General features: G+C 44.4%; 1 non-coding gene across 1 annotated transcript; it reads left to right on the top strand.

The window, feature by feature from the left end:
• Nucleotides 1–478: 478 nt before the first annotated feature.
• LOC132693433 (U6 spliceosomal RNA) lies at nt 479–581 on the top strand. The gene has a single exon (XR_009616816.1). It is a non-coding gene; the product is annotated as a U6 spliceosomal RNA (small nuclear RNA).
• Nucleotides 582–14,009: the final 13,428 nt, after the last annotated feature.

The following is a 14,009-nucleotide window of genomic DNA, read 5'->3' as shown; positions in this document are numbered from 1 at the left end:
GATGAGGCTGCTTTCAGCTGCAGCTTAGGAGGAAATTCTACCTTCCACGGTGGAAACAATAGAAATATTTATAAACTCTCAGAATAATAAGACTGTTGGTAGGGCCATTCCAGGGTGATTAATTCAATGGCTAAAAGACTTCATCGAGGACCCAGGCTCTTTCCATCCTTCAGCTTGGCCAGCATCAGCATGAAGGCTTTGACCTCAGCCTGGCTCCCCACCTGGTGGCAAGATGGCCTCCAGATTTCCAGCAGCCATATCCATGCAAGACACGATCCGGAAACAAAAAGATCATGTCTTCCATGCTTCTTTTTAAGTGTAGGGAAATCTCTCCCAGAAGATTCCCAGCAGATTTCATCTCACATCCTGTTGTCCAAGTTGTATCACATGTTCTGGTCTAAAACAGCCATATCATGGTAATGATTAGCTTAGACCAGGGGTCAGAATGTTTTTTACCTAGTTAAAAAAAAAAATCAGTTCGCTTTGGCAGCATATATACTAAAATTGGAATAATCCAGAGGATACTGGCATGGCCCCTGAGCAAGGATGACACACAAATCTGTGAAGTATTCCACATTAAAAAAAAAAAAAATCAAAAGAAGAATAATATTTCATGACATGTAAAAAGAATATGAAATTCAAATTTCCATGTCCATAAATAAAGTTTTATTGGACCACAGCCACACTGCCATTCGTTTACATGTTGTCTATGGCTGGCTGAGCCGAGTCAGAGGTGAAAATGCACAAAGCAGATTGAGAGTCGGCCAGTCTAACCAATTCTGTGGCCTGTAGGTGAGTCAGGAGACATCCAAAGTCATGTGAATCCCCTGACAGTTGATAAACAGGGATCTGGCATGATGCCATTTGTGGATAGTATTATTATTACTTGGCCAGATTCTGATGCAGCTTTGTTTACGCATCTGGAATGTGTAGCAAAATTCTGAATTCTCTTTTACTACGTGTATGCTAGTAACCCTCCTTAGGAAAGTACTCAGTAGAGTTGAGATCATTTTTAATGTCCTTCCAAAATTATACATCAGACACTAAGTCAGAGTGACCAGGCTCTGCCCAGTATTACTGAACTGAACAAATCAGGGAAGCTCCCACACTCCATAATTCCCTAAGTCAGCCTTTTTGACACATTGAAAGATGAGGCAGGGAAATGGCTGGTCTCCTGGTAATTATCACCACCTGTTCTCCAAGTGGCTCTCCCCAAATAGAATAGTCTCCCCAGAGGGCAGAGAAGGAGGGAGGGAGGGAGGGAGCCGGACCTATGTATTCAGCAATTCTGCCCAGTGAGAGTTGCTTCGGGAGACCTCTCTGCAAGGACACAGTCTCTGTTTTGGAAACTGGACTGGAGCTTGGCAAAACTGGGAAAAGGCCAACATTTGTCTTTGAGGCCTCCTGTCTCCGGTTAGTGGTCTCTTCTAAACCATCTTCCCCAACCTTCTACCTTTCTCGGGCTCTTGGAAGTGGCCCGGCGCAATTTTGCCATCAAGATCTCATTCTTGTAAGCCTGCACAAAATACCTCATCGTGGACATGACTGGGAGCATGCCGACAGCCTCTGTTTAGCCTTCCTGTGCCCAGCTGCAGTCCACTCAAGGGACTCCTCCACGCTATGGCAGTCTGACCTTTGGAAAACGTCATTGTGAGCCTGTAACCCCCTCCCACCTGGATTCACATCCTTCAAGGATCTTACACTGCCTATGAATAAAGTTCAAGTGCCTTGGATTGATGTAGACCAGTGGTTATTAAGTGTGGCCCCTGATCAGGAGCAGCATCACCTGGGCCTCCATCCCAGCCCTACTGAAATAGGGGTCTGGCCTTGGGGTCTGGAAATCTTTGTGTTAACAAGCTCTCCGGGCAGTTCTGCTGTAATGCCAAGTTTGAGAACCCACAGACGCAGACTTGTTGCTTACTGTTCACTATGTATCCTGTGTTTTCATCCAGAGATGGCAAAGAGATTCCACCAAGTCTGTCAAGTCTCTCCAGGCTATAGTGGCCACCTTGCATGCTGTTGGAAGATGATGAAGCCTCAGTCTCAGCTTCTCAGGCAGGAGACCTACTCCATGGTTGATGAGTGACATCTACACGTGTGAGGGGTGGGGTAGGCAGGCACACGTCACGCACTCCCCAGTTCCCGCTCTAGCCACAGACATTCAGCTCCCACACGTCACCAAGGCTTGGCGTGGAACCATTTGGTGGAGATTCCAGCCATTCTGGCAGAAAGATGGGTATTTCAAAAGATGACACCCTAGGGGCACCTGGGGGGCTCAGTTGGTTGAGCACCGGACTCTTGATTTCAGCTCAAAGTTGGGATCTCATGGCAGTGGGATCAAGCCCTACATCGGGCTCTGTGCCAGTGTGCAGCCGGCTTTGGAGTCCGTCTGCCCCTCCCTTCTTGTGCCCTCTCTCTCTCTCTCTCTCAAAATAAGCAAATAAATGTTTAAAAAAAAAAATAGGGTTAATTTAGTCCTAAAGAATCGATCCCTAACAAGGAATTGGGGGGACCAAGGTGGGATTTTGAGAGGAGGGGATCTCTGCACGGGAGCTGCGCTATACCTTTTTCTTTGTGTGCTTAGCTGGAACTGATTAGGGGCAGGGAGAAGAGCTTAGCCACAGGGCAGAAAGGAGACACCCCTTGTGAGGCAAGCCAGCCTGTCATCTGTTGCTGGAGATGGATACTGTGGCAAGGCTCCTGCTCGGGATCCCCAAGTCCTGAGGGGGGATTTAAGTGCGATACTTAATTTTTCCTCCACGAGAGAGACGGAGGGCAAGAAGGCCAGACGGGGAGGAGCGAGAGGGGCTGTAGGAGCCAGCGCAGCTGGAAGAGATTAAGCCCAGCCCAGAAGGCAGCAGACAGGTAATAGTCTGGAACTGGTAGAGCCCCAGAAAGAAACCTTTGCCCTAGAAGTGTTTGGCAAGCCCTCCCCCTCTTCCACCATCTTGACTCCCTGTCTGCTATGCTGTGGAGGTTTCCACAGTGAAAAATGAAAACTGTCTAGCGAGTTCTTTGGCATTCTGGCAGTGGCGGCCATTTCTGTCCAATTCCCTTATGCAAGGAGCAAGATGCTCCCTCCAGACCTCCCTGAATTAAAAATAACAGAGTTTCGAATTTCCTGTGGACTCTCTTAATTCCCTGAAGTCTTTAAGTTTCTCGCTTGGGACATTTCAGCTGTACTTTCCTTCAGATGACTCTTCAAGGTGTGCTTGGTCCCTTTGCTTTGTCTGCTGACTTCCTCCCTCACCTACCTTTGTCCCCGGTCCAGGCCAAGCAGGGCCACTGTCACGGCAAGGAGGCCCCTCTCTTCCCTCCAGTTTGGGAGTTTTCTTCCCACTGCTGGAAAACTCTGAAGTTCGTCTTTCCTCCTGGACATTATACATCTAACTCATATTTTATTTTTTCAAGGAAATTTACTTACCAAAAACAGAGCCCTATGTCTCTCTTTGTTATGGGGGAAAAGTGCCATGGGACTTCTTTATACTGATCCATACGTGAAATATTGCAACAAGTCCTGCAATAATTCCCCTGTTGTAATACGTGAAGGAGGAACGCCAACAAGAAGGCGTTTGTATTTCATCTTAGATATTTCATGCATGCAGCTCCAGGAAAAAAGAACAAACTAAAATGCAGAGGCATTTTTAGGAACTCTGTTCAATGCACTGTTTCCCCTGAATTGAGCATGCTTTGCAGGAATGCAATCTGCACACCATTATCCCTAATTTTCTAAGTCCTTGCTAAGTTATATCAGACCTGCCACCCTGGCTGTTAAATGTCAGTTAAGACCTAATTAATTTAACTGCTCTGACAAGTTTAACTTAGTTCCCACAGAGACTGTAATTTGCCTTTTCCCAACTGATAGTGCTACAGGCATATTTTAAAATAACTCATTGTTTTAAAAGACTTTAGCCAAGTAGTATATGTTCATCGTAGAAGTCAGAAAATAAAAATCGAAACAAGATTTAAAAACCACATCATTTTGTCGTACAGCGATAAACACTATAAATATCTTATAAATCCTTTTCCTTTTTTGGCATCTGTAATGAAAGGTAATATTTCAAAAACTATTAATGAGCATTCCTCTTGCATTTTCATGTTCACGAGTCAAAATAGGATTTTGCAGACAGCCTGAAAGCCAGGTTTGGTTCAGAGAGGGAGGATTTTTTTTTATTAAGATATAATTGATGCATAATGTTATACTAGTTCCAGGCGTACAACATAATTATTCAATATTTGCATATATTGGCAAATGACCATCACAGTAAGTCTAGTTAACGTCTGTCACCTCCATAGTTACAAATGTTTTTTTCTTGTGAGGAGAACTCTTAAGAGCTACTCTCTTACCAACTTTCAAATATGCAATACAGTAGTATTAGGTATAGTCACCATGCTGTGCATTATGCCCCCAGGACTTATTTATTTTATCACTGGAATGGGGGAGGGGGAATCTGAAGTCCACATACATGTGCTTATAAATTATGGGGAGAGTCAGGGAGAAAGAGGCTGGACTTGTGGAACTCAGTCTCCCTCCTCCAAGACAGAGGGATATGTCAGGTAGGATGAGAGGAACTCCCAGAATAGAGGACTTTAGCTTAAGGAATACATTCTAGTCACTTAGTGTAAGACCGGATGTGGCCTTCCCTGACTGCGATCAGTTCCTCTCAGCTGCTGTTGGAACACTGCTGCTTTCATCCAGCGGCTCAACTCAACTATAGGGTCATTAGAAGGAAAAAAAGTTCTCTCCTAGAATAATCTAAGGTGAGTTTCCAGGCTGGCGGTCAGCTCTTCATTCAGGGACTCAGAGTAGTTGTCCTGCCACCAAGCCTAGCACGCTGTCATCAACTGTACGTGACTGCCACTGGGGGACTGCCATGTCTAGGTTTCATTTGGTAGGAAGGGAAAAGAGAGGGTAGAGGAGATACACCCCATGTCATAAGACTCTGGCCCAAAAGCGACAGACATCACTTCTACTCATATTTCATTGGCCGGAACTTGGTCACCCAACCTAATCTAACCACAAGGAATGCTGGGAACTTAGTGTAGCAAAGCAGCCATGTTTGCCCAGGTACAATTCTATTATCACGGAACAGAGGGAAGACAGCTTTTGGTCGCTGCTAGCGAGTCTTTTCCATACCTTGTATTATATATAGGGCCCTGAAGTTCCTGTATGCACTTTGAAGGCAACAATTTGAGAGCCATGGTTTACCATCAGGCACCATGAAGCTGGGTGAAGTGACTTTTACAGCTGAGGCTAAGGCTGAATCACCTACATGCACAGAGGTCTACAGAATCAGTGAGAGATGAAATGAGGCTAGCCCCAAAAGGCCACACCATTATTTCTGACCAGGCTGAGAGAAACTAGACCATAGTTTATACCAGAGGCCAACGTCAACTGCAAAGCCCAGCCGGATGGGCAGTAACAAGACTGACAAAGAACACCCTAAAATCCAGAGGGGCTGGAGGCCATGTCATAGCTCTGAAGACCCATCACTCCAGTGCCTTAAATCCACAGTAAGCATCCTTCATACTCTGATTGCCATCTGAGGGACAAGAAGTAGATGATGAAGTTCTGAAAAACTGAGTATATAGACCCATAAAGGACTACCTGGACAGACGGCCCACAGAACAGAAGAGCTGATCAAATTGGATGAAATTCATTCAACCCCCATTTCTACGCAGCAGAGTAGAGAGCTTGTGAGAAAATCCAGATCAAGTCGTGAGTTAATAAAGAAATTACTATTTCTTTTCCTGCACATCTGAGTGTGGTCTGAGCGAATAAATTTTACGCACCAAAACTTACATATAATGTTGTCTTGGAAACGCCGGAGCTAGGATTGGAAGATGTAAGCTGATGATGTCAGCTGCTTCCCACCCCCACCCCGGAGCTTTGCTGTGCAGACCAAAAATCACTTAGCAGCCACAGAATACTTACCTGGACGTTGGGAGTCCCAGGAGAGGGCACTTGAGCTACGTAGAAGTGAAGTGCAGACATAGTGGGTAGACAGGGTGGGGACAGGGTCAGAGTTGATGTTTGATTTGAGGGAGAGACTCCAGGGCATCAGAAGTAAAGAAGGCCCCAGTGCTTGGACTGAGCTCAGCAGCAGGGCCTGGGGGTCAGAGGGAGAAGGGGTCCGGGTGCAGTAAGAGACCAGGTCTGAACTGACTACCATCCAATCTCTCCCAAGCCACAGTGGGTCCCGCAAAGGAGGGGGATGGGCTAAGGGGTACACAAAATCCAGGGGAAATGCATTGAATTCCCAATTTCTTCAAAACAGTGAAAGAATCCCCAAAATCTGAGCAAAAAAAAAAAAAAAGTTTTTTCCAAGTTGGACACATCTAAACTAAGTTGAAGCCCTTTATGGGATTCTATTTATCCCACTTAGTATAAATATTCTTACATTTCACTGCAGACCTAATAATAACCCCAGACCAGGGGTGTTATGTAATATATAGTGTTTTCACCATGCTGCCTTTCTCAAATCTGAGACATTGTGAATTTGAAACACATCTGGCCAAGAGCTCATTACCAAGGCATTCATAACGTACATTTCAGAATTGTCCTTGCCACCACGCAATGCCCAGTCTTAACTGGCCAAAATCTTCTTTGTTGTTCTGGCACTAGATTTCCTCTAATACTTAAAGTGTTTCATCTGACAAAGATACAACTGACATTTATTTTCTTCATCTGGTTTTTAATGCTGATTTTATGGATAAATGAAAATTCAGCCAACTTTTTATTTCTAGTTTATGAGGAAGTAGGACATGCCATAATATTTTCCCCCATTTTTATTTACTTTCTCCCGTGTGTTTTTCTTAGATTGTATGAAGCAGTAATGTAATCGTACAGTGGGTCAATGGCTAGTTATGCAACACTAAATATTTGGGCATGCACTTTGGAACTGTATACTCAGGATAGAGATCATGAGGAAAAGGAGATTAAGACTGAGTGTCCACTATGTAGCACAATGTGTCCTATACCATTTCACATAATCCTTATTGCATTTATCGTTTAATCTATTTAATGGAATCCCCATGGAATGATAAGATAGCCATGTTACCATTACCATGTAATGTGATCCTCACGAAAAGTTTGTAAAGTAAAACTTCCCATGTGTACAGTTGAGCAAGATAAAGCTCAGAGAGGTTGAATCATTTGCCCAAGATCACACAGCCAGTAAGTAGCAGAGCCAGGTTTCCCTTCTCAGGAAACAGTTCCATCTAGGACCTGAATGTTCCCAATAAAACCCCTTCCTGCTTACCCACCACAGATACCAGTCCTCTGTTTTACCATAAATCCATTACCCATATCCTTGTCTGTGTTCTTTTTAATGGAAAGAAATACTCCCCAAAGCACTTCTTTATGCCCTACTAATCGTTTAAAGAATGAGATAGAATGGTCATCCAAGTTCTCAGATAAATCTTGGTTGGTCCCTTCTTCTACTGTCTCTGCACCCCAGACTCAAGAGAAGTGGGAGGCGATGGGGAGTTAGCTTAACCTGTCAGTTTCCCAAACCAGGGCATGCTGGATACCCCACCTCCTCCTTCTCCACTCAGCCTTGCAGGGTTGTAGACAAAGAGATTTGCCCCCAGACAATTAGACCCTAGAGAGATGTGAGGGGAGGGAGCATACTGACCTAAGAAAAACATCTAAAGATTCCTTTATTTAAAAAAAATTTTTTTTTAATGTTTGTTTATTTTTGAGAGACAGAGAACAAGCAGGGGAGGGGCAGAGAGAGAGGGAGACACAGAATCCAACGCAGGCTCCAGGCTCTGAGCTGTCGGCACAGAGCCTGACGCAGGGCTCCAACCCACCAACTGTGAGATCATGACCTGAGCCGAAGTCGGACGCTCAACCGACTGAGCCACCTAGGCGCCCCAGGGTTCCTTTAAATATACAGTCCTTTTAGTATACAGGGCAATAGAGAAAGTATATAAGTAATTGTTTTTAAAATCAATATTCTATAAGCATATTTCTATAATAGTCTATAAGCCTATTTAAAATCAATACTCTATAAGCATACTTTAAAATTCCATTTCTGTTTTATTAACTTCTAATTACATCAGTATATTATAATCAACCAAGTGTTGGTAGCTGTATTCTCGTACGTCCATAATAAATAGATGCCTGATACTGATGACTGCTTAAGGAAATAGCTCTCCATCAGACATCGTACAATTCTATGCCATATTATGAAGATGACTTTTGTCATTCTCTTCCATTATTGTCACCCCACCTCACTTCTCATATCCTTTTTGCTCAGTGAATTCTTCTGCCAAATGAATTCTTTTCCCCATTCTTTTGCTAAATGGAATCATTTTGTTCAGTGCTTTATAGAAATTGACGAATTTCAAAGACAGAAGAAAATGGGCTTTTTTTTATTTGCCTTCCAACAGAGGGTGCAGAATAGACCAGGAGAAATCAAAATCTTTAAAACTACGTGAACACTCATCTGAATGGTAATCCCATGGGAACATGACCCCATCCGGCTCAACTTGGAGGAAATAATAGGACACAGGCAGAGCAAACTCTAACCTTGCCTCAACAACCAGGCGGGGCAGGGCCTCAAGGAAAGCTCTCCACCCCGCTGGCCTGGAGGCCTGGAGACTAACCTTTTAGAAGGCGAAGGCCCTCTCTGGGAAAGAAGGCTGCTCCCTGGCACCCTAAGAACTATAGCTTGAGGCTCTGCAGGCACACTTTCTTGCTCCAGAAGGCAGTGAGAGTCTCTTAGGACAGTGTGCAGCTGCAGGAGCTCATAAAGCCAGGGCCATGACTTCATCTCTGGCCTGCGAGCCGACTATTACACAGACCAGGAGCCACCCACTGGTGGTAAATCAGGGGGAACAGGACAGACTGGAAAGGACTGAAGAGTCTGTTTGCATGCATTAAACACTGCGCCCTACCAAGAAGGGAGTAATTTTGCTGTTAAGTTAACAATATCTTGACTAAGCATGAAGGGGGACTGACGAGTGTGCAGACACCCGACCCAGGTTTCCTTTAACAGATGCCCAGGATTCCTCATCTGACTTCTAAATGGCTGGCCAAGCTCCATATAATAGGGCGTTTATCCTAGCTTTAAGTTGGTTTTGGTCTTTCCCTAATGTTGATGGGGTGTGTGTGTATGTGTTGAATGGTAACTATTTCAGTAGGGGCATATAATAATCTGTGCTGAGGGTTCATTCTGCAAATGGTATTGGCTGTGGTGTTGTTGACTTTGAATAGCTAGGCATTTAAGGTCAAGGTCTCCTCATATGGTCACGTGGTTTTCTATAGCTCATGTAAATAGCTTTCCGTATTATTTAGGACAATACATTGAGTTACTCATTTTGGGGCATTATGCTAGGTACATATGTATTTGAATTCTAATTCTTTGTATTGAATCATATTTCATAAACACTAGGGCCATCCGTTATTTAAAGGATGCTTTGTGAATCCTTTTGTTTGGTGGGCCTGGGGAATAAATACATTCCTCAGATGAAAGAAATCTTCTATTATAATAGTAATCTTATTATTCATACAAATCAGAACTCATCAGTGTTATATATGAAGTCCTCCAATTTAAAAAAATAACATATTTTTCTTATCACCTATTAAAGATACACTCTACGTGGTAACATTTTTAAAAAACAAAGGTAGCAGAGGACAGCTCTCAAAGCATCGAGGTAATAAGTAATGGTGATGTTTTCTCATTTGTTTCTCAAAGTATCTTCATGACGTTGTGAAGTCCCTGACACGTCCTGGGCACTACAAGTTGACCATCCTCGCCCTTCTGTAGGTATTTCCGGTTAGCAAGTCATTTAAAGCAAAGTTTCCAAACTTAGGTAGCCCACCCCAAGCCAGTTCTGAGTCACCCAGTTGTTAATCTGCTGCCCCATGCCTGACCTTCAGGACTGGTGAGATGTCACCAGGGTTATCTCCTTCCCAAGTCTAGGATTAAATGGGGCTTTTAGAGTAGAAGTCAGAATTCTCCAACACGTCAGACTGCAAATCCTCAGAGGGCAGCTGTGAGGAGAGGGGAGGAGTATTTATCTAAGAAGCATCATAACCAACATGAGAATGAACGTCGGTGGTAGTTAGCAATCTGTGCTGCATACACACTACTCTCACAAGTAAGGAAACTGAGGCCCAGAGAGGTTAGGTGCTTAGTTCCAATGGCCAAAATATTTAAACACCAATTGGAGCCAAAAGGCACGCTTTCCTTTCCACCGATCAACATGTGATGGTTCCACAAGCAGTAACTGAGTGCCCTTCATGAACCAAGCGCATCAGGTGTCACCGAGAGGTGAACGGAGTCCCAGCTTTTGAAAGGTTTTGCAGTCCGGTGGGGAGGACGGCCGGGGGCCAGGCGATAATAAGCATTGCCATGTCCCACTGTTGCTGCTTCTCTTACGACGGCCTTCTTCTTTGGTCCAAGTTGAGACTGTTAACTTAGACTTGGACCAACTCCATCTTTCCATCCTATCTGGTTACCAAGGGACCATTACCCCAAAATGTGCCACCTTTTATTTCACAGCAGACAAGAGTGACCATTTGAGAGACATGGCTTTGAGTTGACTTTCTAGTGCTGGTGATGAGTTCACGACAACATTGATTCTGTCCATCTTTTGACTAAAGAGTCCTTTTATTTATTTTATTTAATTTTTAGTGTTTGTTTTTGAGAGAGAGAGAGAGACACACACACACAGAGTGTGAGTGCGGGGGGTGGGGACAGAGAGAGACGGGGAGACACAGAATCTAAAGCAGACTCCAGGCTCCGAGCTGTCAGCACACACACCCCAACGCGGGGCCTGAACTCGTGAACCACATGATCATGACCCGAGCGGAAGTCGCACGCTTAACCGACTGAGCCACCCGGGCACCGCTACTGAAGACGGCTTTTAAATAGCAGAAACTCCATAAATAATGACACATCAACTCAGCTTGGAGCACAATCTGGACTTCCAAATGGGGAAAAAAAACCCACAAGATAACAGCAGAGTAAGGAGAATAAAAACTACAAAAAGGGATTGTATCGTCCTCTGCAGCTGTTTAGTTCATTTTGTTTGATCTAATTCCCCAGTTTGGGTGAGGCCAAAGCTGTGCACACATTTAGCCACATTCCTGCTTCGTCGTGGAGCACCACCCTTGTTTTTCTTTCTCCTTTCATCCTTTTAATTTACGTTTTCCTGCTGTATACTTGATTCCCTATAAGCCTCCTTAAATCCTTTCAGGAACAAGGCAAAATAGAAATTAATCAATAGAGCAAAGAATAGTCTACAATCACGGTCATATTTTTCCATCTTCTCCTCTCTATTCACTGTACTGGCTTCCACCTCCTCTGTTCCCTTGTCACGGCTCTGTCAGGAGCCACTGCAGTTTTCCTTATGGCTTTTATCATTCTTCCTCTCTTTGCCAGCTCAGCCCATGGCTCTGGTCACCACCTTCTCTTCTTCCAGTGGGTTTTCATACCTGGTTCTCCCCTTATCTCTTCGTCTGCTGGTTTGGGGACCCTCTCCTAGTTTCTCTTTCTAATCCTGTTCACTAATTATGGCATCACTTGGAGATTCAGTTCCTGGCATTCCGTGTCCCTCTATCTCAAGGTATCTCGACTCATATCTTGTTCCCCCCTTATCTCTTCGTCTGCTGGTTTGGGGACCCTCTTCTGGTTTCTCTTTCTAATCCCGTTCACTAATTATGGCATCACTTGGAGATTCGGTTCCTGGCATTCCATGTCCCTCTATCTCAAGGAGAGCGCATTTACTGACTTCAAGGTGACTATAAGCGCCTTGAGGACAAGGGCCATCTATTTTTTTAATACCACAGAAAGCTCGGCACATGCTCAGAGCTCAACACGCATCACTGATTTAACGTGACAACACAGGACTTCTGGCTGTGGAGGTCTGTAGTGTCCCCCTAGAGAGTTTAGAGAAGTATTTTAAGGGAAAAAAATCAACTATTTATGGAATATATATAATTATATTGTCCAATGAAGTCCATAGTCTCTTAAACTTATGAAATTAAAATAGTCAAGAATCGGATTGGAATCTTTTATGTATAGTGCTAACTTTGGTACATCTTACAGGTGGCGACAAAGAGCCTGTGTCTTACTGGTTTTTTTCTTACACATAGTCTCTAAAACATATTCCTTCACCCCTCCCACTGTGCCACATGCTGCTTGCAGCCCTATCGCCTGTCACCTGGATGACAGCAAGGGACCTCCTACATGGTGGCCCTGCTGACTTCTACCCTCTCCGTGTTCTCTGCACAGCAGCCACAGAGACGTTTAAAAGCTGCAATCTGGATGTGTGATTCCCATGCTCCATAACTTTCCATGGCTTCCTATTGCTCTGTGGATATAGTCCTATCCTTTTGTGTGGACTGTAAGGCCCTTTCTCAGTCCCTGGGACACTCCACACTCCTGGCCCCAGTGCCTTTTCATGTGCTTCCTCTCTGCCTGGGATACTCTGAACCTGCCCTGAAGGGCTCAGCGTCATTAGACAGACCTGCCCTGACTCCTCAGATTAGTTCAGAAATCCTGATTATCCATTGTCTCTCCTCACCGTGCTTTTCCTTCATAGGTTTTATGACACCTGACGTGCAACGGCGTTTTGAGCATTCGTTTGCATAACGTCTGCTTTCCCTTGCTGCACGGGAATCTCTCCCGAGGCGGGCGTGGCACCTCTCTCGTTCGCCACTTTATTCAAAGCAACTAACCTGGCGCATAGGAGGGGCTCCATACATGTTTGTCGAGCACAGGAATTCATACAGATCGTGAAAGAATCAGACCCTGCTGTCTGGTATCCCAATAAGACCCTTGAGTTTAGAATGATGTGTAAGGGCATTGCTAGAGCTGGACTAAAGAGGAGGGCTGAGTCCTGGGTGTTGTGGTGAAGGAATACTCAAAACAGGGTGAAGGAGGGGGGCCTGGGTGGCGCAGTCGGTTAAGCGTCCGACTTCAGCCAGGTCACGATCTCGCGGTCTGTGAGTTCGAGCCCTGCGTCAGGCTCTGGGTTGATGGCTCGGAGCCTGGAGCCTGTTTCAGATTCTGCGTCTCCCTCTCTCTCTGCCCCTCCCCCTCCCCCGTTCATGCTCTGTCTCTCTCTGTCCCAAAAATAAATAAAAAACATTGAAAAAAAATTAAAAAAAAAAAAAGACAGGCTGAAGGAGCTGATTGGAATGTGAGTTTAATGAGGATGCACATGAATGTTGAGGAGAGTAGCCCAGTTGGGGCTTTTTCTCAGTTGGGGAAAACAAAGACCTATCTTACTTTCTCCACCTGCTAAGCCCACACATAAATCCTTGGCCCTATTTGTGTCTTTTTTTTTTTTTTTTTTTGCACAGAGTTAGATAAATCTGTGATTATCTTCTAGGGATTCTGCCAGGTTGAGGCCAACACACTAAGCAAGTCACAAGTCATGATTCCTTTCAAAAATAACTACACATTGGGGGCGCCTGGGTGGCTCAGTCGGTTGGGCGTCCGACTTCAGCTCAGGTCACGATCTCGCGGTCTGTGAGTTTGAGCCCCGCGTCGGGCTCTGGGCTGATGGCTCGGAGCCTGGAGCCTGCTTCCGATTCTGTGTCTCCCTCTCTCTCTGTCCCTCCTCCACTCATGCTCTGTCTCTCTATGTCTCAAAAATAAATAAACGTTAAAAAAAAATTTTTTTTAAAAATAAATAAAAATAACTACACATTGAATTTCACCTCACCTTTCCTTGGCTTCTCTTTGGAATTTTGACATATTTCTTAGCATTTCAGGATAAATTAAGAGCTTTGGGAAATGAAAGGCAGCATCTCTGGTTTGAGACATCCAAAAATAACCCATATGAAACTGAGCATCCCTACAATTCTCGACTTGACCGTTCATTTGGAGTCCCAGAGCTAAGGCCACCGCATCTTTCTTATATTCGGTAATGTCTATTTCATTATTATTATTTTTTTTTTGCATACATTAACCATAGCAAAGTACCTATGTGAAGTTTTTAAATCTCAGAGTTATTTATTTCATTAAAAAGATGTAGGCTTTTTAATT

The sequence above is a fragment of the Panthera onca genome, chromosome B1, assembly GCF_046562875.1.
Source record: "Panthera onca isolate mPanOnc1 chromosome B1, mPanOnc1 haplotype 2, whole genome shotgun sequence".
NCBI classification, from domain to species: domain Eukaryota; kingdom Metazoa; phylum Chordata; class Mammalia; order Carnivora; family Felidae; genus Panthera; species Panthera onca.
The sequence above is the reverse complement of the archived record's forward strand: the minus strand, read 5'-3'. Positions and strand labels throughout refer to the sequence as shown.